General features: G+C 38.8%; 1 protein-coding gene across 2 annotated transcripts in view; it reads left to right on the top strand.

Moving 5' to 3' along the window:
* The first annotated feature begins 341 nt into the window (after window positions 1–341).
* LOC104985724 (chromosome unknown open reading frame, human C9orf3) overlaps window positions 342–23,694 on the top strand; it is a 424,441-nt gene continuing 401,088 nt past the window's right edge. For both annotated transcript variants that reach the window (XM_010836042.1, XM_010836041.1), the window contains exon 1: window positions 342–465. The gene's annotated coding sequence lies outside the window, so the exon portion shown is untranslated. The remainder of the gene's footprint in view (window positions 466–23,694) is intronic.

Here is a 23,694-nt window from a genome sequence, read left to right as displayed (position 1 = left end):
TGAGGCTAGGCATTCTGTCTGTTTTGTCATTGCCGTATCCCCGATTCTGTAACAGTGCTTGCCTGGAACATAAGTGGACTTTTAATTAATTGCCGTTGAATGAGTGAGTATACAAACAAGGGTTATATACAGAAGAGGAAGAGCAAATTAGGAATAAAAAGTCCATGTCTGTATTTCAATAACATTTTTTTTTTTTTTCTGAAGTGCATATAAGATTTTGGAAGAGTAGTTAGGTGAGGGCAACCGCACACAACCCAAACCAAGCCTTTTTCTCGCCTTTGCATGCCCGAGGTAGCATCACGCCTGCGCAGACTCTACTGCCCCACCCCTCTAATCAAGGGGGCCGGGGCTAGCTGGACCTCCGCTTGGGCGCGCGAAGATGACATCACTCGGCGCGTGCCCGGGTAGCCCGTGGTAGCACCCAGTCTGAGGAAGTGGAGACCCGCGGGCAGGCGGCTGAGACAGGTAACCTGTTCGCTCCCTGTTGGGTCCCTGCCTTCATCTCCAACGGCACCGGGATGGCGGCGGGGCCAGCAGCGTCCCGTTTTGAAGGCGGCTGGGAGCCCGCCTCTGCCCTCATCTTTCTTAATCAGTGGGGTGCCCATTCCGTCTGTCCTCCCAGAATCCGGAGGCTGAACCCGTTCTGGGGACTGGCCTGAGCGTGCCACTTCTCTCCGCCTCAGCTCTCGGCGTGGCGATGGGTTCCGACGATCCTTTCTCCGGTGGCACAGACGCTTCCTCAGACTGCAGCTGCCACCGCCTTCCTCAGTTGTCTCCAGGCCCACCTCACTCGCTTCTCTCCGCTCCTACCCCCTATATAGGGCTTATCTCCAATCTTGTTTACGGAGACAGAACGGCTTTCGATTCTGTTCATTTCCTCTTGCAGCGACACCCAGCCATCTCCTCTCGGATCCTTACTGAGAGTACCAAGTTTTGAGTTTTTTTGTCCCTTTAGAGCATTCGTTCACTGTCAGTAAGGAGTTTTGTTCATTAAAGCATGTATAATATTTGTTGGGTAAAGGGCTGGCGCAGTAATGTGAAAATTTATTGCAGCAATAAATGATCTACATGGCATCCAATCAGCTGTCGCGATAGATGAAACAGCATTTCATTGAAATGCTCCTGTCCCTGTTTTTTTTTTTTTTGGTTTTTCAAGCAAAGATGACAATTACCCTCACAAAGGTAGCTGTCAAAATAAATAAGCAACAGTACCTAACTGGAAATGTTTAGACTGCCCCCAAATAATAGAATTTCGTGTTTTTTATACGGGAATACAGGTTATTACAAAACCAACCAGAGTTGACGTGGGAGGAGAAACAGGAGTCCGACTTTTTTTTTGTCTTATCCATGGTTCGTTTTTGTATTTTCTTGTACTTTTAGTATGTCTAAATTTTTTGAATAGGGCATATGATACTTACTGTCTTTCTGGGATGCCTATGATGACTTGATAATTGGTAAGATTAGTTTCTTATATTTGGGGAACAGGTAGAAAAAGGTTAGAGAATAATACTAGTCGCTCATTGTTGACCATCTGCTATATCACAGCGACTGTGTTCAATACTTTGCATGTGTATTTTCCTGAGCTCACACAAGAACCTTTTGAGTTAGAAATCCGTATCCTCAACTTATAGAAATGGAAACTTTGGCCCAGTTATGTGAAAATAACTTGCCAAAAAGTAACAGTAACTATACTGGAGGAGACAAGCTTGAAGTTCAGGTCTATGTATGACTTGAAAGCCTGTACTTCTTAAAAAATTATAATTGTACTATGATAAAATTCTAGGCTTTTTACAATAATAATGGATAATTCTGTGAGTTTATTCACTTGTCTGTCTAAATGATTTGACATTTTCTAATATCTTTAGTATTAAGTTCTCATATACCTAGAATCAAAACCCCTGAAAAGTTTATTTATTTATGATCCCCTTACACACACACACACACACACACACTTTTCTTTAAGAATGAGGTAATTGGCAAATAAGATTGCTGAGGACCTTTCTGTTTGGAACTCTTGCAGAATAAGTAATTTGGGACAGTTGAAATTTTTACCCCTTTAGAAATGAAAATCGTATTGACTGTTTTTGATGGAAAATTTTTAAATGCACTAAATAATTCTTTGCCTTCTTAAACAGTAAGTATGCTGAACATATTTTAACTTTGCCTTATGTCTCAGAGCAGTCATTATGAATTTCATTTATTGTTATGTTGTGATTTGGTGATTTTTGTTATATTTGACCCCTCAAACTGCTTTGCATTTTGAGTTTTCCTGTACTTTTTGTAGTCCATTCCTTAGGATCAGCAAGAAATTGTAAACCATAACAATTAAAAATAAGGCCCCAGAAACCATACTTCCAGGATTCCAGTCCTTGCTGTGTCACTTACTAGTAGGACAGTGAGTCCAGACAAGATAGTTGACCTCTTCATTTGTAAAATAGGAATAATAAGAATACTTGTCTGAGATTGTTGTTAAGGTAATATTACATATTAACTACTGAGTTAGTAGTACATATAAAGAGGTTATAGGACACCAGGCATACTGTAAGAGCCATATAAATGTTTGCTAATATTATTATTAGTCTGATTTTGGCCTCTGATTCTTTGAATATTGTATTATAGTTCTCTGAAACACTTTTTTTTTTTAGTTTAGGTATGGTAGATTTACAGTGTTGTGTTAGTTTCGAGTGTACAGTGAAGGGATTCAGTTATACGTGTATGTGTGTATATATATATATTCTTTTTCAGATTATTTTCCATTATAGATTATTACAAAACATTGAATATAGTTCCCTGTCCTTATTTATTTGTTTTATATGTAGTAGTGTCTATTTGTTAATCTCAAACTGCTAACTTATCCATCCCCTCACTTTCTTCTTTGGTAACCATAAATTTGTTTTCTGTGTCTGTGAGTCTGTTTCTGTTGTGTGAATAAGTTTATTTGTATTGTATTTTTAGTTTCCACAAATGATTTTATATGGCATTTGTTTTTCTCTGTCTGACCTATTTCATTTAGTATGGTAATCCCTAGGACCATCCATATTGCTGCAAATGGCATGATTTCATTCTTTTGTATGACTGAGTAATATTCCATTGTGTGAATATATATATATGAATGTACATACATACCATATCTCCTTTATCCATTCATCTGTTGATGAACCATTAGATTGCTTTCGTATCTTGGATATTGTAAGTGATGCTGCTGTGAACATCGGGGTTCTGTGTGTATCTTTTTAAATGAGACATTTTGCCCAGGAGTGGGATTGCAGGATCATATGGTAATTCTATTTTTAAGTTTTTAAGGAACCTCCACACTGTTCTCCATAGTGGCTGCACCAATTTATATTCCCACAACAATGTAGGAGGGTTCCTTTTTCTCTATACTCTTTGCAGCATTTATTATTTGTAGATTTTTTTTTTTTTGTAGATATTTTAAAGATGGCCATTTTGACTGGCGTGAGGCGATACCTTATTGTAGTTTTGATTTGCATTTCTCTATGAAACTTGTTATTCTTTTGTTGTTGTTCAGTTGCTCAGTCATGTCCAACGCTTTACGACCCCGTGGACCACGGCACGCAGTCCTTCACTATCTGCCTGAGTTTGCTCAAACTCATGTCCACTGAGTCGGTGATGCCATCCAACCATTTCATCCTGTCTCCACCTTCTCCTTTTGCCCTCCATCTTTCCCAGCATCAGGGTTTTTTCCAATGAGAAATACTATTCTTTGAATAGTATTTATTTTTTATTTTTCCGAACTTTAAACTTTTTCTTTTGTATTGGTGTATAGCCAGTTACAGAGAAGGCACTGGCAACCCACTCCAGTACTCTTGCCTGGAAAATCCCATGGACAGAGGAGCCTGGTAGGCTGCAGTCCATGCAGCCTAGAGTCGGACACGACTGAACGACTTCACTTTCTCTTTTCCCTTTCATGCATTGGAGAAAGAAATGGCAACCCACTCCAGTGTTCTTGCCTGGAGAATCCCAGGGACGGGGGAGCCTGGTGGGCTGCTGTCTATGGGGTCGCACAGAGTTGGACATGACTGCAGCGACTTAGCAGCAGCAGCAGTAGCATAGCCAGTTAACGATGTTGTGGTAGTTTCAGGTGAACAGTGAAGGGACTCAACCATACATATACATGTATCCATTCTCCCCCAAACCTCCTTCCCATCCAGGCTGGTACATAACATTCCATGTGCTATATAATATGTCCTTGTTGATTATCCATTTTGAATATGGTAGTGTGTATATGACTTACCCAAACTCCCTAACTATCTCTTCCCCATGACAACCATAAGTTCATTTTCTAAGTCTGTGAGTCTTTTTCTGTTTTGTAGTTCATTTGTGTCATTTCTATTTAAATTCTATATATAAGGGATGCTGTACCATATTTCTCCTTCTCTGTCTGACTTACTTCACTCAGTCTGACACTCCCTAGGTCCATCAATGTTGCTGCAAATAGTGTTATTTCATTCTTTTTGATGGCTGAATAATATTCCATTGTATATATGTACCACACCATCTTTATCTGTTCTGTCACAGGACATTTAGTCTGCTTTCATGTCTTGGCTGTTGTAAACAGTGCTGCAGTGAAGATTGGGGTGCATGTATCCTTTAAAATAATGGAGCTTTAATTTCTGTTTGAAATTAAAGTATTTGGGAAATATTTCACGGACAGAGGAACCTTGTGGTCTGTAGTCCATGGGGTCACAAAGAGTCGGACGCAACTGAGTGACTTCACTTTCGCTTTTAGTGTTTTAAATTATGGTTTAATTTGAATAGTTTCTACTCTTGAATATCATTTGATTTACACTTCCATTTATGGTGCTCTGCACAGGTATACTATTGCACTCATGTTATCATGCTTCTTTTTGAATAAGTACATCCTTATAAAACCACCATTATGTATTGGTCTCATATAAGGTATCTCCTCAGTATAAGGTATCTCTTTCCTTCTTGCACCTTTCAAGGAGCTATACAAAAACTGACTGTATCAACAAGGTGAAATAATGTTCCTTAAAAAATTTGCAAGGTATGTACCCATTTTCAGATGTGTGCTTTAAACCAAGAGCAGCTAAGAGTTGATATTGCCTCCTTTGATGTCCATAGTTAGGAACTTGAACATAAATTATCTATCCTTTATTTTAATACTATTAAGGCTGCTAATCATCTTAAAACTTCTTATTGAAAATATAGGCTATATTTTTTAAAGTTTTCTTAAAGATGGTTAAATGTACATAACATGAAATTTTTTAGTATACAGTTCATTGGCATTAAGCACATACAGCGAAGCGAAGCGAAGTTGCTCAGTCATGTCTGACTCTTTGTGACACCATGAACTATAGCCTATCAGGCTTCTCAGTCCATGGAATGTTCCAGGCAAGAGTACTGGAGTGGGTTGCCATTTCCTTCTCCAAAGCACATACAGAGTGTTGTTTAATTATCGTCACTATTTTCAGAAATGTTTATCTTCCCAAACAAAAATTCTGTAGCCATTAAACAACAGCGCCTCATCCCCCTCACTTCCTACACCATCCTGCCCAGCTCCTGTTATTCTACTTTCTGTCTCTATGAATTTGCCTATTCTAGGTTCCTTGCACAGGTGGAACCATACACCATTTTCCCTTTTGTATCTGGATTGGTTCGTTTGGCATGTTTGTACGGTTTATCCAAGTTATAGCATGTATCAGAATTTCATTCCTTTTATAGCTGAATAATATTCCCTTGTATTACCTACCACATGCTGTACTTTTGAAGCATATTGAATTTTGCTTCTTTAAACGTTTAAAAATTTTTCAATCTTTTATTTTATTTTTAACTTATTTAAACTGAAAAAAAAAAAAAAATAGCTCACCAGTTTCTCTCATCTCCCACCTTGGTTACTGATTGATTCCACATGTAAGAGATCAGACAGTATTTTTTTCTGTCTGACTTATTTCACCTAGCATAATGCCCTCACGGGTCATCCACACTGTCACAAAGGGCAGGATTTTGTTCTTTGTTATGACTGAATAATATTCCATTGTGTGTATATACCACAGTTTCTTTATCTGTTTACCCACTGATGGAAACTTAGGTTGTTTCCTTATCTTGGTTATTGTAAATAATGCTGCAGTGAACATGAGGGTACATATTCCCAGGTGGCATTAGTGGTAAAGAACCCACCTCCCAGTATAGGAGACATAAGAGACTTGGGTTCAGTCCCTGGGTCAGGAAGATCCTCTGCAGGAGGGCTTGGCAACTCACTCCAATATTCTTGCCTGGAGAATCCCATGGACAGAGGAGCCTGACAGGCTACAGTCCATAGAGTCACAAAGAGTTGGACGTGACTGAAGCAACTTAGCATGTATCTTTTTGAGTTAGTGTTTTTGTTTGTTTGGATAAATACCCAGAAGTGGAATAACTCGAAATTATGGTAGTTTTATTATTTTTAATTTTTTGAGTAATCTCTATTCTATTTCCCATAGTGGCTGGACCAGTTCTCACTAATAGTGCACAGGGGTTCTCTTTTCTGTACATCCTTGCCCACACTTGCTGTTTTCATCCTTTTTGAAAGTAGGCATTCTGATAGGTTTGCAATGATATCTCAATGTGGTTTTGATTGGCATTTCCCTGATAATTAGTGATATCAAGCACCTGATAATTAGTGATATTAAGTACCTGTTGGCCATCTGTACATCTTCTTTAGACAAATGGCTATTCAGATGCTCTGTCCATTTTTCAATTGGATTTTGTTGTTACTGAGTTGTATGAATCCTTTATGTATTTTGGATGTCAGCCCTTTGTCAGATACATGATATATGAATCTTCTCCCATTCAGAAGGTTGCCTTTTCATTTTATTGATGGTTTCCTCACTTTGCAGAAATTTCTTAGTTTCATGTGCTCTGAATTGTTTGTTTTTGCTTCTGTTGCTTTTGCTTTTAGTGTCAGATGCAAAAACTCATGACAAAGACTGATGCCAAGGAGCTTCATTCATTCATTCATTCATGTTAGTTGCTCAGTTGTGTCTGACTCTCTGTGACCCCATAGACTGTAGCCCGCCAGGCTCCTCTGTCCATGGGATTCTCCAAGCAAGGATACTGGAGTGGGTTGCCATGCCCTTCTTCAGGGGATCTTCCCCACCCAGGAATTGAACCTGTGTCTCCTGCACTGCATGAAGATTCTTTACCTTCTGAGCCACCAGGAAAGCCCCTGCCAAGGATCTTATCAGCTATATATTCTTTAGGAGTTTTATGACTTCAGATCTTACATTCAAATCTCTAATCTGTCTTGAGTTGATTTTGTATGTGATGTAAAATAGCGGTCCAGTTTCATTCTTTTGTATGTGGTTGTCCAATTTTCCCAGCACCATTTGTTGGAGAATTTTCTTTGCCTCATTGTATATTCTTGGCTCCTCTGTCTCCCATCCAAGTACTAACCAGGCCTGACCCTACTTAGCTTCTGAGATCAGATGCGATCTGGTGCATTCAAGGTGGTATGGCCGTAGACGCCTTTGTCATAAATTAATTAACCATACATGCATGGGTTTATTTTTAGGTTCTCTATTCTGCTCAGTTGATTATGTGTCTGTTTTGTGTGTATGTGTCTGTGTGTGTGTGTGAATTATGCCTCTTTATACCTCTCATTTCCTGTGGTATGAACTTAACACTTGATGATTTGATTTGATTGTGAGTTCCTCGAAGATCAAGATTGGAGATAACAACTGAAATAACATTGTTATTGAACTTTGAACAAAATACTTGGTGACAGTGTTAAACTGGAGCTTGAGTACACATTATGTTGTTGTAGTTCAGTTGGTTCAGTCACCAAGTTGTGTCCTACTTTTTGTGACCCCATGAACTGCAGCACTCCAGGCTTCCCTGTCCTTCTCTTTCTCCCACAGTTTGCTCAAACTCATGAGTTGATGATGCCATCCAATCATCTCACCCTCTGTCTCCCCTTTCTCCTCCTGCCTTCAGTCTTTCCCAGCATCAGGGTCTTTTCCAGTGAGTTGGTTCTTTGCATCAGGTGGCCAAAGTATCAGAGTTTCAGCTTCAGCATCAGTCCTTCCAATGAATATTGAGGGTTGATTTCCTTTAGGATTGACTGGTTTGATCTCCTTGCAATCCAAGGGACTCTCAAGAGCCTCCTATAAGAGTATACATTATAGTGTTGTTTTTCTTCTCACCTAATATTTAGTCAAAAATAGTAAGGAAAATAATAATGATGACTTTCTTAGCATTTCTATAGTGGTTATAGTATGCCAGGCATTGTTTCAAGCACTTTACCTATGAAGTAGGTACTATCATTATCCTGTTTTGCCAAAGAAGAAACTGAGGCACAGAGAAATTAAACGAATTGTTAAAATTGCCAAGGCTGTTAGGTGGTAAAGTTTGCTCTAGAGTTGATCTATCCTAAATTTTGAGCTGACCAACCATTAAGTCATCATCAACTTTGCAGAGTAAATTGTTTTGCCTACCACACTCTTTCTCTGTCCTCATCTTTTATATAATCTTTGTAATGGAACATTACTTTTGAGCTTAGTAGGAAATGGAAGAGCAACTGAACCCAAACTGTCAACTGTCAAAAGGATAACACATGCTTCTCATTTGAATGGAGTGATAGCATTTTAATGAAATTTAGACTGCATTTTTACAGCTTAGTTCATCTTGTCTTTTTCTAAGAGCCTTGTCTTTGAAAAGCAGATCCTAAAACTTTTTATGATCTCTTATTGCATATATATTATGTTGGTGTTTGACTTTAGATATTGTACAATTCCCACACTGCTGTACTATGGGTAAAGAGAGCTTTTTATTCGTAATGTTGTTATTGACTGTCACAATGGTTTATAGTACATTCATTTTATTGCTAACTCATTACTCTATGTTGCTTGATTCCTGAAGAAATTATTCTGAGATAGCATTTTTCTGTATATAATCAGTTCCATTATACTTTTTTTTCTTGGCCTTTGCTTACATTTTATTTCTTTGACACTTGGAATTGAAGGTTTTGGGTTTTTTTTAACCTTCAATTTAATCAGGATATGCTCAATATATTTTGACATCAAAGAGGACAAATCAGCCTGTTTCTTTTGGCACCAATAATATCTTGCATATGTAGCAAGTATGGTGCATATTTGGAGGTAGGAACTGCCTGAGTACTGTCTGGTAGAAATAGAATTGTAGAATGAATGCTCAGGGCACAAAGGTCCTTAGATATATCTTTTTTACCTCTTTATTCAGCAGCTGGGAATCTGAAGCCTGAGATGATTGAATGATTTGCCTATATTTATGCAGTAATAGAGCTTTCCCAGTGGCTCAGTGATAAAGAAGCTACCTGCAATGCAGGAGACGCAGTTTCGATCCTTGGGATCCTCCATCCCTCCAGAGGAGGGCATGGCAACCCACTCCAGTATTCTTGCCTAGAGAATTTGCATGAACAGAGGAACCTGGTGGCTAAAGTCCATATGGATGCAAAGAATCAGACATGACTGAAGCTACTTAGCACACACACATGCATATAGTATTAGAATCCATTTTTTAAACTGTTTTTTTTCCCCTAATGTATCAGTGTTCTGTGTTCTTTGGAATCATACCCCATTGTATTTGTGTAATATTCTTACTTGTAAAAGAAAGAAAAGTGGAAGAAAGTGAAAGTTGCTCAGTCGTGTGCGACTGTTTGCGACCCCACTGACTATATAGTCCATGGAATTCTGCAGGCCAGAATACTAGAGTAGGTAGCTGTTCCCTTCTCCAGGGGATCTTCCCAACCCAGAGATCGAACCCAGGTCTCTTGCATTGCAGGTGGATTCTTTACCAGCTGAGCCAAGGCACTCCCCAGTGTTTTGCTCATATACCCTTAATTATGATTTTTCTTTTAATAATATGTCTGGGTGAGAGATAATGACCTGAATTGGACCAGCTGCAGAGAATGAACTAACATGATGGATCCAAGAGATACTTAGATTAAATTGATAGAAGTTTGCAAGTGTTTATGTGTAGGTGAGAATAAGAAATCTAGGGTCATCTCTAGAATTCTAGTGTGGGTAACCGAGTAGATGGTGATGTCATTCACTAAGAAAACTGAGAAGAAATCAGGGCTGGATATATGACTTGAAGTTACTAGAGCATGCATTGCACAAATAAGATGGAAGCTAGAACTATAGGACACACCAACAGCTAGGAGGTGGGAAAAGGAAAGACCACAGAGGAGAGAATGGTATTGCAAACACCAAAACAGGAGAGCATTTTAAGGAGGGTGTGGTAATTTGTGTTAATGCTCCAAAATTAAGGGCTGAAAGAACCCACTGAAATTGATACAGGAAGTCATTTGTCTCCACTGTGGAGTTTGGTGGCATAGTAGGAATGTGAGCAGGGAGTAGTGGGCTGAAAGGGAGATAGAATAATAGGGAAAGGACTGAAGCCAGTTCTTTTAAGGAATTTGGCTGTGAGAAGAGAGAGATATGGAAGGAAAAGTGTTTGTTTATTTGTACTTTTTCCCCCCTAAGAAAGGATAGAAACAATCACTTATTTCTCAAGTGAAAGGGCTGGGAAAGAGGATGGAGTTCAGGTAGATGATTTAGGGAGTTAGGTAATTGTTGTAGTAGCGTCAAGGAGGAGACCAGCATGATATGGTATCCAGTGTTTGCTGGAACAGGATGGATACTTCTTCCATTTTCCTAAGAGAATAAGGAGAAGAATGGAGATAGATGTAAATAATTCCCCCATAGGATGGGGAAGAAATATGTGGAAGTTCTTGTCTATTGTTCAGTTGCTCAGTCATGTCCAACTGTTCGTGACCCAGTGGACTGCAGCATGCCAGGTTTCCCCGTCCTTCACTGTCTCCCAGAGTTTCCTCAAACTAGTGTCTGTTGAGTCAGTGATGCCATTCAGCCATCCCATCCTCTGTCACTCCCTTCTCTTCCTGCCCTCAATCTTTCCCAGCATCAGGGTCTTTTCCAGTGAATCAGCTCTTCACATCAGGTGGCCAAAGTATCAGAGCTTCAGCATCAGTCCTTCCAATGAATAGTCAGGGTTGATTTCCTTTAGGATTGAGTGGTTTGTTCGAGAGTCTCAAGAGTCTTGAGGGTTTCTCAAGAGTCTTCTCTAGCACCACAGTTTGAAAGCCTCAGTTCTTCAGCCTTCTTTAGTGTCCAACTCTCACATCCATACATGCCTACTGGAAAAACAACAGCTTTGACTGTATCGAACTTTGTTGACAAAGTGACGTCTCCATTTTTTAGTACTCTGTCTAACTTTGTCATAGCTTTTCTTCCAAGGAGCAAGCATCTTTTGATTTCGTGTCCATAGTCACCATCTGTAGTGATTCTGGAGCCCAAGAAAACAAAGCCTGTCACTATTTCCATTTTTTCCCCATCTATTTGCCATGAAGTGATGGGACCAGATGCCATGATCTTAGTTTTTTGAATGCTGAGTTTTAAGCCAGCTTTTTCATTCTCCTCTTTCACTTTCAGTGAGAGGCTCTTTAGTTCCTCTTCACTTTCTGCTGTAAGGGTGGTATCATCTGCATATCTGAGGTTATTAATATTTCTCCTGGCAATCTTGATTCCAGCTTGAGCTTCATCTAGCCCGGCATTTCGCATGATGTACTCTGCATAGAAGTTAAATAAGCAGGGTGACAGTATACAGCCTTGACATACTCCTTTCCCAATTTGGAACCAGTCCATTGTTCTATGTCCATTTTTTTTTTAAATTTAAATTTATTTATTTTAATTGGAGGCTAATTACTTTACAATATTGTATTGGTTTTGCCATACATCAGCATGAATCCGCCACGGGTGTACACGTGTTCCCCATCCTGAACCCCCCTCCCACCTCCCCCATCCCATCCCTCTGGGTCATCCCAGTGCACCAGCCCCGATACATTTGATGTATCCTGCATCAAACCTGGACTGGCGATTCATTTCTTATATGATATTATACATGTTTCAATGCCATTCTCCCAAATCATCCCACTCTCTCCCTCTCCCACAGAGTCCAAAAGACTGTTCTATACATCTTTGTCTCTTTTGCTGTCTCACATACAGGGTTATTGTTACCATCTTTCTAAATTCCATATATATGCGTTAGTATACTGTATTGGTATTTTTCTTTCTGGCTTACTTCTCTCTGTATAATAGGCTCCAGTTTCATCCACCTCATTAGAACTGATTTAAATATATTCTTTTTAATGGCTGAGTAATACTCCATTGTGTATATGTACCACAGCTTTCTTATCCATTCATCTGCTGATGGCTATGTCCAGTTCTAACTGGTGCTTCTTGACCAGCGTACAGGTTCTTTAGGAAGCAGGTAAGGTGATCTGGTATTCCTATCTGTTTAAGAATATTCCACAGGTTGGTGACCAATACGAAGGCTTTAGCATAGTCAACGAAGCAGAAGTAAATGTTTTTTTCTGAAATTCCCTTGCTTTTTCTATGATTCAGTGGATGTTGGCAATTTGCTCTCTGGTTCCTCTGCCTTTTCTAAATCCAGTTTGTACATCTGGAAGTTCTTGGTTCAGGTACTGTTGAAGCCTAGCTTTTGAGCATTACCTTGCTACCATGTGAAATGAGTGCAGTTGTGTGGTAGTTTGACCATTCTTTGGCACTTCCTTCTTTGGGATTGGAATGAAAACTGACTTTTTGCAGTCCTGTGGCCACTGCTAAGTTTTCCAAATTTGCTGACATATCAAGTGCAGCACTTTAGCAGCAGCATCTTTTAGGATTTGTAATAGCTCAACTGGAATTCCATCACCTCCACTAACTTTGTTTGTAGGAATGCTTCCTAAGGCCCCCTTGACTTCACACTCTAGGTAGGTGTAGCTGTAGGTGAGTGATCACACCGTTTTGATTATCTGGGTCATTAAGATATTTTTTGTATAGTTCTCCTGTGTATTCTTGCCACCTCTTCTTAATATCTTCTGCTTCTGTTAGGTCCATACTGTTTCTGTCCTTTATTGAGCCCATCTTTGCATGAAATGTTCCCTTGGTATCTCTAATTTTCTTGCAAAGATCTCTTGTCTTCCCCATTCTATTGTTTTCCTCCATTTCTTTGCACTGATCACTGAGGAAGGCTTTCATATCACTCCTTGCTATTCTTTGGAACTCTGCATTCAGATGGCTGTATCTTTCCTTTCCTCCTTTGTTTTTCGTTTTTCTTAGTGAAACAACTGACTTTGCTGATATTGAGTGTTTGATTTGGAGGAGAATGAGGGATTGATGGGACAGAGTTTAAAACAGTCATAGAAGGAAAAAGAGTGAGTGAAGAGGTAACTAGGGAGAGATAAGAAGGACTGCCTGCCTGCTAATGCTGAGCATTTTGCTGAGGTTTAATCTCAATACATAGTGTCAGCTACTTTTATGATTATGGAACATGTTTGTTTTGCTTTTGTTGAGCTCAGTGCACCAAGTTTAAAAGTAGAAAATTTTGAGGATTTAATTGGTTGAGGATTATGTTTTTATAAAACAAGTGTGTCAGAAGGATGAAAAGGCAAGAGAATTGAGGTTGAAATGTTCTAAGAGTGATTGAGGAATGGACCAGTTATCTAAAGAGGACCATAGAGCAGGGCTTCTCAACTTTAGAAACATAATTTTCTGTTGTAGGGTCTGTCTTGTGCATTGTGGGATGGTCAGCATCCCTGACGTCTACTTACTAGATGCCAGTAACAGCCCCCTCCAGTTGTGACAACTAAAAGTGTCTCCAAACATTGTCAATTGCCCTCTGAGGGGCAAAATCACTTCCAATTGGAACCACTACCTTACAGTCAGAGGAGCAGATGGATTGGAAATAATCAGAAGGCTGCGGGACTGACTTTGCCGATAAAGGTCTGTCTAGTCAAAGCTCTGTTTTTTTCCAGTAGTCATGTATGGATGTGAAAGTTGAACCATAAAAAGAAGAATTGACTGCTTTTGAACTGTGGTGTTGGAGAAGACTCTTAAGAGTCCCTTGCACTGCAAGGAGATCGAACCAGTCCATCCTAAAGGAAATCGGTCCTGAATATTCATTGGAAGGACTGATGCTGAAGCTGAAGCTCCAATACTTTGGCCTCCTGATGCAAAGAACTGACTCATTGGAAAAGACTCTGATGCTGGGAAAGATTGAAAGCAGGAAGAAAAGGGGATGACAGAGGTTGGATGGCATCACTGACTTGATGGACATAAGTTTGAGCAGGCTTTGGGAGTTGGTGATGGACAGGGAAGCCTGGTGTGCTGCAGTTCATGGCGTCGCAGAGAGTTGGACACGACTGAGTGACTGAACTGAACTTAACTGAGGGACTGAGGTCTCAATGCAATAAATAAAAGAATTGGCAAGTAAGCTAGAGAAAGAGTAGGGAGATAGGAAGTTGTGTTTTGAGATAAAATTATGGAAATTACATATTTCAGAGATAGAGCTATTCCAAGTAATAAAAATTTCAAGAATGGACTGTTGGTTTACTGAGTGCAGTGAAGGTGAAGATTGTTGGCACTGAGTAGGTAATTTTGGGAGAGAGAACATAGTCAGAGCAGGTTGGAAAAGCAGCCGTAAGACAGCCTGAGAGTTTCTGAAATAAGATCAGAATTAAGATTTTCTAGATGTTTGTTTTCTTACTCTATCCAATAAGTGTTACTCAAGCCTTTTTCTAACATTGTCAGTTTCTTGACCTTGTACCTCCATGCTGCAGTGCTTTAAAAAGTCATTGAGGGGGACACTTCCTTGGTGGTCCAGTGGTTTAGAATCCACCTGCCAACGTGGGGGACATGGATTCTATCCCTTGTCTGGGAACTAAGATCCCACATGCCAAGGGGCAACTAAGCCCATGTGCCACAACTACTGAGCCCCTGTGCCACAACTACTGAAGCTCACGTGCCCTAGGGCCTGCACTCTGAAACAAGAGAAGCCACTGCAATGAGGAGCCTGCATACCACAAACCAGAGAGTAGCTCCCACTCCCCACGAGTAGAAAAAGCTCATAGGCAGCATTGAAGACCCTGTGTGGTGCAACCAAGATCCAGCACAGCCATAATAAATAAATAAATAAATAAGTCATGGCCACCTGATGTGAAGAGCTGACTCATTTGAAAAGACCCTGATGCTGGGAAAGATTGGGGGCAGGAGGAGAAGGGGATGACGGAGGATGAGATGGTTGGATGGTATCACCGGACACAATGGACATGGGTTTGGGTGGACTCCAGGAGTTGGTCATGGACAGGGAGGCCTGGCATGCTGCAGTTGGTTCATGGGGTCACAAAGAGTCGGACACGGCTGAGCGACTGAACTGAACTGATGGTGTACTTCCCTGACAGTCCAGTAGTTAAGACGTCACTTTCCAATGCAAGGGGTGTGGGTTCAATTCCTGGCCAGGGAGCTAAGATCCCCACATGGCTCGTGGTCAAAACAAAACAAAACAAAACATAAAACAGAAACCGTATTGTAATAAATTCAATAAAGACTTTAAAAATGAACCATATAAAAATAATCTTTAAAAATAAATAAAATAAAAAGTCATGGAATTCATCCAGCTTATTTATTTTTACAGTGTTTTCCTGATCTGATTTTGTGATCATTTACCTCTAAGTATACCACTTTTCTGGAGAAGGCAATGGTAAGCCACTGCAGTACTCTTGCCTAGAAAATCCCATGGATGGAGGAGCCTGGTAGACTGCAGTCCATGTGGTCCCTACGAATCGGACATGACTGAGCGACTTCACTTTCACTTTTCACTTTCACACAATGGAGAAGGCAATGGCAACCCACTCCAGTGTTCTTGCCTGGAGAATCCCAGGGACGGCAGAGCCTGGTGGGCTGCCGTCTATGGGGTCGCACAGAGTCGGACACGACTGAAGCGACTTAGCAGCAGCAGTAGCAGCAGCAGCAGCATACCACTTTTCAAAAAGCCCTTTGTTCTGTGCTATGTGACTGAATTTCAGGACATTTCTTTTGTGTTTGAACATCTCAGTCTTTGTCTGAAGTAATGTCAGCTTATCCTTAAATCCTGCAACCTCTTAGGTGTTCCCTTTCTTCTCCCACTTGTTCTTTATTGTTTCCTGTTTATTTAGAACATATAATTATGTATGTACAATGTTGATTGAGAGGTAATTACAGTGGTCTCAGTAAGCAAAATAAAAATTACTAATAGAATATGCCTTCAAATATGCTTTTTTTTCTGTTTGATAAATCCAGACTTCAGTGAAATTTGTATTTTTGCCTTATCTTAATGAACTTATCCTACATTATTCATTAAGAATGAGTACTAAAAAAAAAAAAAAGAATGAGTACTAACACCTGCTTTACAAAGCATTAAAAATATACATATTATCAATGGATATAAGTAGACTTAGGCTTTCTTATTGTAAGTATTGTCATTGTAAAATAAGAAGTAAGTAGGTGATATTAAAAGCCTTGATCTTTGAATTGGAATATTTAGTCCATTTACATTTCAAGTATTTTTTTTATTAAAGTATAGTTAATTTGCAATGCTGTGTTCAAGTATACAGCAAAGTGATTCTTTTTATGACTAGTATTTTATATATATATACACATACATACATACACACCTGCATATATACCACATCTTCTTTACCTATTTATCTATCAGTGGACATTTATGCTACTTCCATGTCTTGACTGTTGTAAATAGTGCTACTATGAGCCTTGGGGTCCACATATCTTTTCAGATTAGAGTTTTCTTGGAATATATGCCCAGGAATGGGATTGCTGGATCAAATGGTAGGTCTATTTTTAATTTTTAAGGAACCTCCATACTCTGCATAGTGGCTGTATATTTTACATTTCCTCCAGCAGTGTAGGAGGGTTCTCTTTTCTCCACACACTTTGTAGCATTTATTATTTTTAGACTTTTTAAAATGATGGCCATTCTGACTAATGTGAGATGATACCTCATTGTAGTTTTGATTTGCATTTTTCTAATAATGAGCATCTTTTCATGTGCCTGTTGGCCATCTGTATGTCTTTTTTAGGGAAATTTCTATTTAGGTTTTCTGCTCATTTTTTGATTGGGTGTTTGATATTACACTGTATAGGCTGTTCATATGTTTTGGAAATTAATCCCTTGTTGGGATTCCTTGGTGGCTCAGATGGTAAAGAATCTGCCTGCAATGCGGGAGACCCAGGTTCAGTCCTTGGGTTGGGAAGATCCCCTGGAAAAGGAATTAACAACCCACTCCAGTATTCTTGCCTGGAAAATCTCATGGATGGAGGAGCCTGGTGGGCTACAGTCCACAGGGTTGCAAAGAGTCAGACACGATTTCACTTCAATCCCTTTTTGGTAGCATTATTTGCAAATATTTCTCCCCAATTTGTAAGTTATCTTTTTGGTATGTTTATAGTTTCCTTTGCAATGTAAAAGCTTTTTAGTTTAATTAGGTCCCATTTGTTTATTTTGTTATTATGCTAGGAGATGGACCCAAAAATTATTGCTGGAATTTGTCAAAGAATGTTCTACCTGTGTTTTCCTCTAGAATTTTATAGTATCTGGTTTTACATTCAGGTCTTTAATCCGTTTTGAGTTTATTTTTGTGTATGGTGCTGAAGAATGTTCTAATTTCATTCTTTTTCATATACCTGACCTGTTTCCTTAGCATCACTAATTGAAGAGACTATCTTTTCTCCATTTATATTCTTGTCTCCTTTGTTGTAGATGAATTGACCATAAGTGTGTGAGTTTATTTCTGGGATTTCTGTCCTGTTCCATTGGCCTATGTGTCTGTTTTTGTGCCGGTATCATTCTGATTTGATTACTGTAGCTTTGTAGTATAATCTGAAGTGTGATTCCTCCAGCTCTGTTCTCTTTTCTCAAGATTGTTTTGGCTATTCAGGGTCTTTTGTGTTTCCATGTAAGTGTAAAAATTTTTTGTTCTTGTTCTGTGAAAAATGCCTTCGTAATTTAACAAGGATTGCATTAAACCTGTAAATTGCCTTGGATAGGATGGTCATTTTAACAGTATTGATTCTTCCAATCCAAGAACATGGTATATCTTTCCATGTTTGTGTCATCTTCAGTTTCTTTCCTCACTATCTTTCCTCACTATCTATAGTTTTCAGAGTACAAGTTTTTTGCCTCCCTAGGTAGATTTATTTCTAGGTATCTTATTCTTTCTGATGCAATAGTAACTAGGATTGTTTACTTAGTTTCTCTTTCTGATAGTTGTTGCTGCTGCTGCTGCGTCGTCTTAGTCGTGTCCAACTCTGTGCGACCCCGTAAGTGGCAGCACACCAGGCTCCCCTTCGCAGGGATTCTCCAGGCAAGAACGCTGGAGTGGGTTGCCATTTCCTTCTCCAATGCGTGAAAGTGAAGTCGCTCAGTCGTGCCCGACTCTTTGCGACCCCATGGACTGCACCCTACCAGGCTCCTCTGTCCATGGGATTTTCCAGGCAAGAGTACTGGAGTGGGGTGCCATTGCCTTTTCTTTTGATAGTTGTTAGTATATAGAAATGTAATCTGTATGTTAATTTTATATCCTGCAACTTTACCAAATTCATAGATGATCTCTAGTAGTTTTCTGGTGGTATCTTTAGGATTTTTTTAAATTTATTTTTAATTTTTTAAAATATAAATTTATTTATTTTAATTGGAGGCTAATTACTTTACAATATTATATTGGTTTTGCCATACATCAACATGAATCTGCCACGGATGTACACGTGTTCCCCATCCTGAACCCCCCTCCCACCTCCCTCCCCATGGATTTTCTGTGAATAGTATCATGTCATCTGCAAGCAGTGACAATTTTACTTCTTCTTTTTCAATTTGGATTCCTTTTATTTCTTTTCGTTTCCAATTGCTGTGGCTAGGACTTTTAATACTATGTTGAATAAAAGTGGGGAGAGTGGGCATCCTTGTCTTGTTCCTGATCTTAGAGGAAATGCTTTCAGCTTTTCACTGTTGAGTATCATGTTATCTGTGGGTTTGTCATATATGGCATTTATTATGTTGAAATATGTTCCCTCTGTGCCCAACTTTCTGAAGAGTTTTTATTATAAATGATATTTGATCTTATCAAAAGCTTTTTCTGCATCTATTGAGATGATCATATGGTTTTTACTTTTCAATTTGTTAAAATGGTATTATATTGATTAATTTTCAAATATTAAAAGAATCCTTGCATCTGAGATCCCACTTGATCTCACTTGGTCACAGTGTATGATCCTTTTAATGTATTTATTGTTGGAGTCAGTTTGCTAGTATTTTGTTGAGGAGTTTTGATAATTGAACTGTTACCAACAGATAGGTACTTATTGGTATTTTGTTAATTATTTTCTTCTTGCTTTTGTAGTTTTGTTGTTATTGTTCCTTTCTTCTGGTGCTGTCTTCTTTTGTGATTTTATGACTATTATTAGTGTTACATTTGGATTCTTGTTCCAAATGAGGTTTGGAACAAGAGGTTTTTGTTTGTGATTATGAGGTTCATATATAACAACACATATATCTATGTCTATATCTTTATCTATATATATCTATATCTATATATATATTTGTTGATGATCTCTTAAATTTAAATGCATTTTAACCATCCTACAGTTTTGCTCATTCCCCCAACTAAGTTTAATGTTTTTGATGTTACATTTTATATTTTTTTGTTTCGTGTATTTCTTAACTACTTATTGTGGATATAGGTGATTTTACTACTTTTGTCTTTTAACCTTCCTACTAGCTTTATATGCAGTCTATTTACCACTTTTGCTGTATGTTTCCCTTTACTCATGAGATTTTCCCTTTTATAATTTATGATCATATTTCTAGTTGTGGCCTTTTCTTTTCCACTTAGAAAAGACCCTGTAACGTTTCTTGTAAATCTGCTTTAGTGGTACTGAACTCTTCCAGCTTTTTTGTATCTGTAAAACTCTCTGTCCTTCAAATCTGAATGATTACCTTGCTGGGTAGAGTATTCTTGGCTTTAGATTTTTCCCTTTCATCACTTTGAATGTACCTTGCCACTCCCTTCTGGCCTATAAAAGTTTCTTCTGAAAAGTTAGCTGATAGTTGTATAAGAGCTTCCTTGTACACAAGTAGTTGCTTTTTTTATAGCTGCTTTTAAAATTCTCTCTTTAATTTTTGCTGTTGTATGTATAATGGACTTCTTTGGGTTTATCTGGTTTAAGATGCTCATCTGTTTCCTTCCATAGGTTAGGGAAGTTTTCAGCTATTACTTCTTCAACTAAGTTCTCTGCCGATTTCTCTCTTTTTCTTCTGGAACCCTTTACAATATGAATGTTAGTATGCTTGACATTTTCCCAGTGGTCTGTTAAACTGTCCTCATTTTTAAAATTCTTTTTTCTGTTCAGCATGGTTGATTTTCACTACTCTGTCTTCTAGATTGCTAATCCATTTCTCTGTATCATCTAATCTGTTGTTGATTCCTAATGTATTTTTTATTTCAGTTGTATTCTTCAGCTTTGTTTGGTTCTTCCTTATATTTTCTAACTGTTGAAATTCTCACAGTGTTCATCCATTCTTCTCCTGACTTCATTTAGCACCTTTATGATCCTTACCTTGAACTCATTTTGGGTAGATTGGTTATCTCCACTTTTTTTCCTTAGATTATGTCTTATTTCTTTACTTGGAACACATACTATTTTGTCACCTTATTTTGCCCAATTCTGTTGTTTATGTCTATGTATTAGATAGTTCAGTTATGTCTCCTGATCTTGGGGAAGTGGCCTCAATGTAGGAGATATCCTGTGGGATCCAGCAATGCACTCCCCTCTGGTCACCAGAGCTGTATGCTCTAGGGGTGCCCCTGTGTGAGCTGTGCATGCCCTTCTGTTGTGGTGAGGCAGACTGCTGTGGGCAGGGTGGTAGGCACATCTGCCGCCTGTGGTGGCTGCAGGTCTACTGGAGGCTGGGTAGGCTTCTGGTGTGGTTGGCTGCTCAGAGGTTGGGGGGTGGTGTGAGTCTGTTGCTGACCTGCTAGAGAGCAGGACCCGGTTGCCATGTGGCTATCCACATGGCAGGGGGATGTGATACAAATTATTTTTCATGGAAGCTGATCTATTTGATATTGGATTGCCCAAAAAGTTCATTCGTTTACCTGTAAGCACTTATGGAAAACCCTGAATGAACTTTTTGGTCAACCCAAAGTATAAAAATCAGTTTCTAGCAAGGAATAGCCTATAATAGTTAAATCCTCTGCTGGTCATTAACAATATTTTATGACCTTATTTCCACACTTAAGTATGGAAATTTCTAAGATTAATTACCTCAGTAATAATCATTGACTTTCTTGGTGGTCCAGTGATTAAGAATCTGCCTGCCAATGCATGGGACATGGGTTCAGTCCCTGCTCTGGGAAGATCCTGCATGCCCATTTGCCACAGCTACTGAAGTCTGCATGTGCTAGGGCCCTTTGAGCCGTAGCTACTGACTGTACACCGCAACTACTGAGGCCCATGTGCCTAGAGCCTGTGCTCCGCAACAGGAGAAGCCACCATGATGAGAAGCCCGCATACCACAGTGAAGAGTCGCCCCTGCTCACTGCAACGAGAGAAAAGCCTGCACACAGCAACAAGACCAGCACAGCCAGAAAACAGAGAAAAAGAATGGTAACCAGTTGTTTTTCATATCATATGGATCTGATTTGTTTTGGTGTTTAGCATCTAGTACCTCAAAGGAAAAATGGGTTGCTTTCTCCAAACCATGAAAATGAATGTTATGCTAAATACAACAGCATGCCAGAAGACAACAGTTTGTCAAAGAAGTTGGTGGTAAAAAGCAGCAACATTACATCCATCAGTTGCTCTCTAGTGGCAGATTACGTTAAACCGTTTGTGTGCTCAGTTTGCACCCATATTCAGTACTTGGAAAAATCTAAGATACTTCATTGGTTACACTGGAGCAACTAGATGCCTGAGGATTTAGACTCTTATTTATAGGAAATCTCTTTGATTCAGAGCATTGGCTTAACCTCTTTGCTTAGTAAAGTGAGTGTTCTGGGTTTTGGAAATGCCATGGTTATAGTATATGTGGTATTTAGTCATTTTCTTACAGTGATTAAGGAAATCATATATTTTTTATCATATATAGTAAATTATTAGTGTTGTACAGTATTTGCAATATTTAGCTTATGGCCAACACTTTAAAAGTATCTTCCCCTATTGGTGTATTTGTTCTCCAGGTTTACTTTTTTCTTCAGCATGTATCATCATCTCAAAGAAAAATAAACTGTTTAGCTTTACCTATAAAACTTCCTAATTAATTTTAAGATGGTCCCCAAGCTGTTAGTTATATGTTCAAATTGAAAAAATAAATGAGCTCCTGAAGACCTTCTAAGATATTTAAGCTGTATCAGTGCTTACCTTGCTCCCAAATGGTTTTCATTTTGTAGGAAGTTATCAAAATATCTTTTCTTGGGAAAGATATACATATGTAATTCACCACTTAGACCTAATGCTGGGAATACATTTTAAATCTTGATGAGATAAATTTGAAAGCTTTAGAGAGAATGGGGCACCCCACCCACTTGTACTATATAAATTCTGGACATGTCTCTGAATGGAGAAATCTGTGTTATGTATTTATTCTTAAGAAGGACCAGCATGTAAATATTGAGATCTGAATGTTCATATTTCTAGACAATTTTTTGAGTTTATACTTGATTGATTGTGCCTCCAGATGCTGTACTTTTTCCTGAGTTTGTCTGTACAGTTGTAGTCCTGTGACAGTCATCAGATAAATCACTAAATGGAGGGAGCCTGTCTTGATTTCCAGCTAAAGGAAGTGTAGTTCCCCTAAGACAGGAACAGATGCACCTCTTGTCCTTTCTACAGCTTTTTCTAAAAGCGCAGTTTTAGGGTAGGAAGTAGGGTCAGACAGGCCAGGGATTGGGGGAGGAATGGGAAGGGTGTTTATCGCTGGAGCTGCCAAGAAAGGACAAGCTTATTGCTCACACTACAAATTTTGAATGATGGGAACTTCCTGAAGATACTGAGCAGCAAGAGTCCTACACAAGAAGGTCTGTGACTGGTGTTTAGATCATTTGCCAGATGGAGTGATTTTTTTTTTTTTTTAATTTTTTTTTTTAGTATCATTGAACTCAGTGGAGGAGATCAGAGTTAGGTTAAGCCAGTGATTCTCCAGTCTGGTCTTTGGACCAGCAGTATCAGTATTACCTGGAACTTGTAAATACAAATGGTAGTCTGTATTTTAACAAGGTCTTCAGATGGTTTTAAATGTATGTCAAGTTTGAAAATCACTGGCCCAGGAAATTCAAAGTGGTTGAGAACCATTTTGCCTAATTGTGGTGGCAAGTCACAATGTTGAGAAAGAATGAGTGAAGATGTAACTGAGTGTTGGAGCATCCTTTAATCTTTATGTAAGTATGGCATTTATTTCAGACTGAGAGACAGAAGAGATACTGATATCTTCACTATAGATAATGGAATAACAAATAACACTTGTATTATAGATAGAGAATACTTCTTGTTCATGGCTGCAATTCACACTAAATCTAAATTCTGCCAGAGTGTAATAGAAGAGAACTATTCACTTTGCCTTCTTTTCCATTTCAATATTTATTCTGAGTCTTTTTTAATATATACTTTATATATGCAATGACTTGTGAGAATCCTGTTTTTGTGGTTTCATGATGGCAAGAGTTGGTTCAAATAGCTTAAGTATTTCAGAAGCATTAGGGTACATAAGAATCACCTGGCCATCTTGTTTAAAATGTGGATTACTGGCCGCTATCCCTGGAGATTTTTATTTAATAAGTCTGACATAGTG

The sequence above is a fragment of the Bison bison genome, unplaced genomic scaffold (assembly GCF_000754665.1).
Source record: "Bison bison bison isolate TAMUID 2011002044 unplaced genomic scaffold, Bison_UMD1.0 scf7180017864057, whole genome shotgun sequence".
NCBI classification, from domain to species: Eukaryota; Metazoa; Chordata; class Mammalia; order Artiodactyla; family Bovidae; genus Bison; species Bison bison.
The sequence above is the reverse complement of the archived record's forward strand: the minus strand, read 5'-3'. Positions and strand labels throughout refer to the sequence as shown.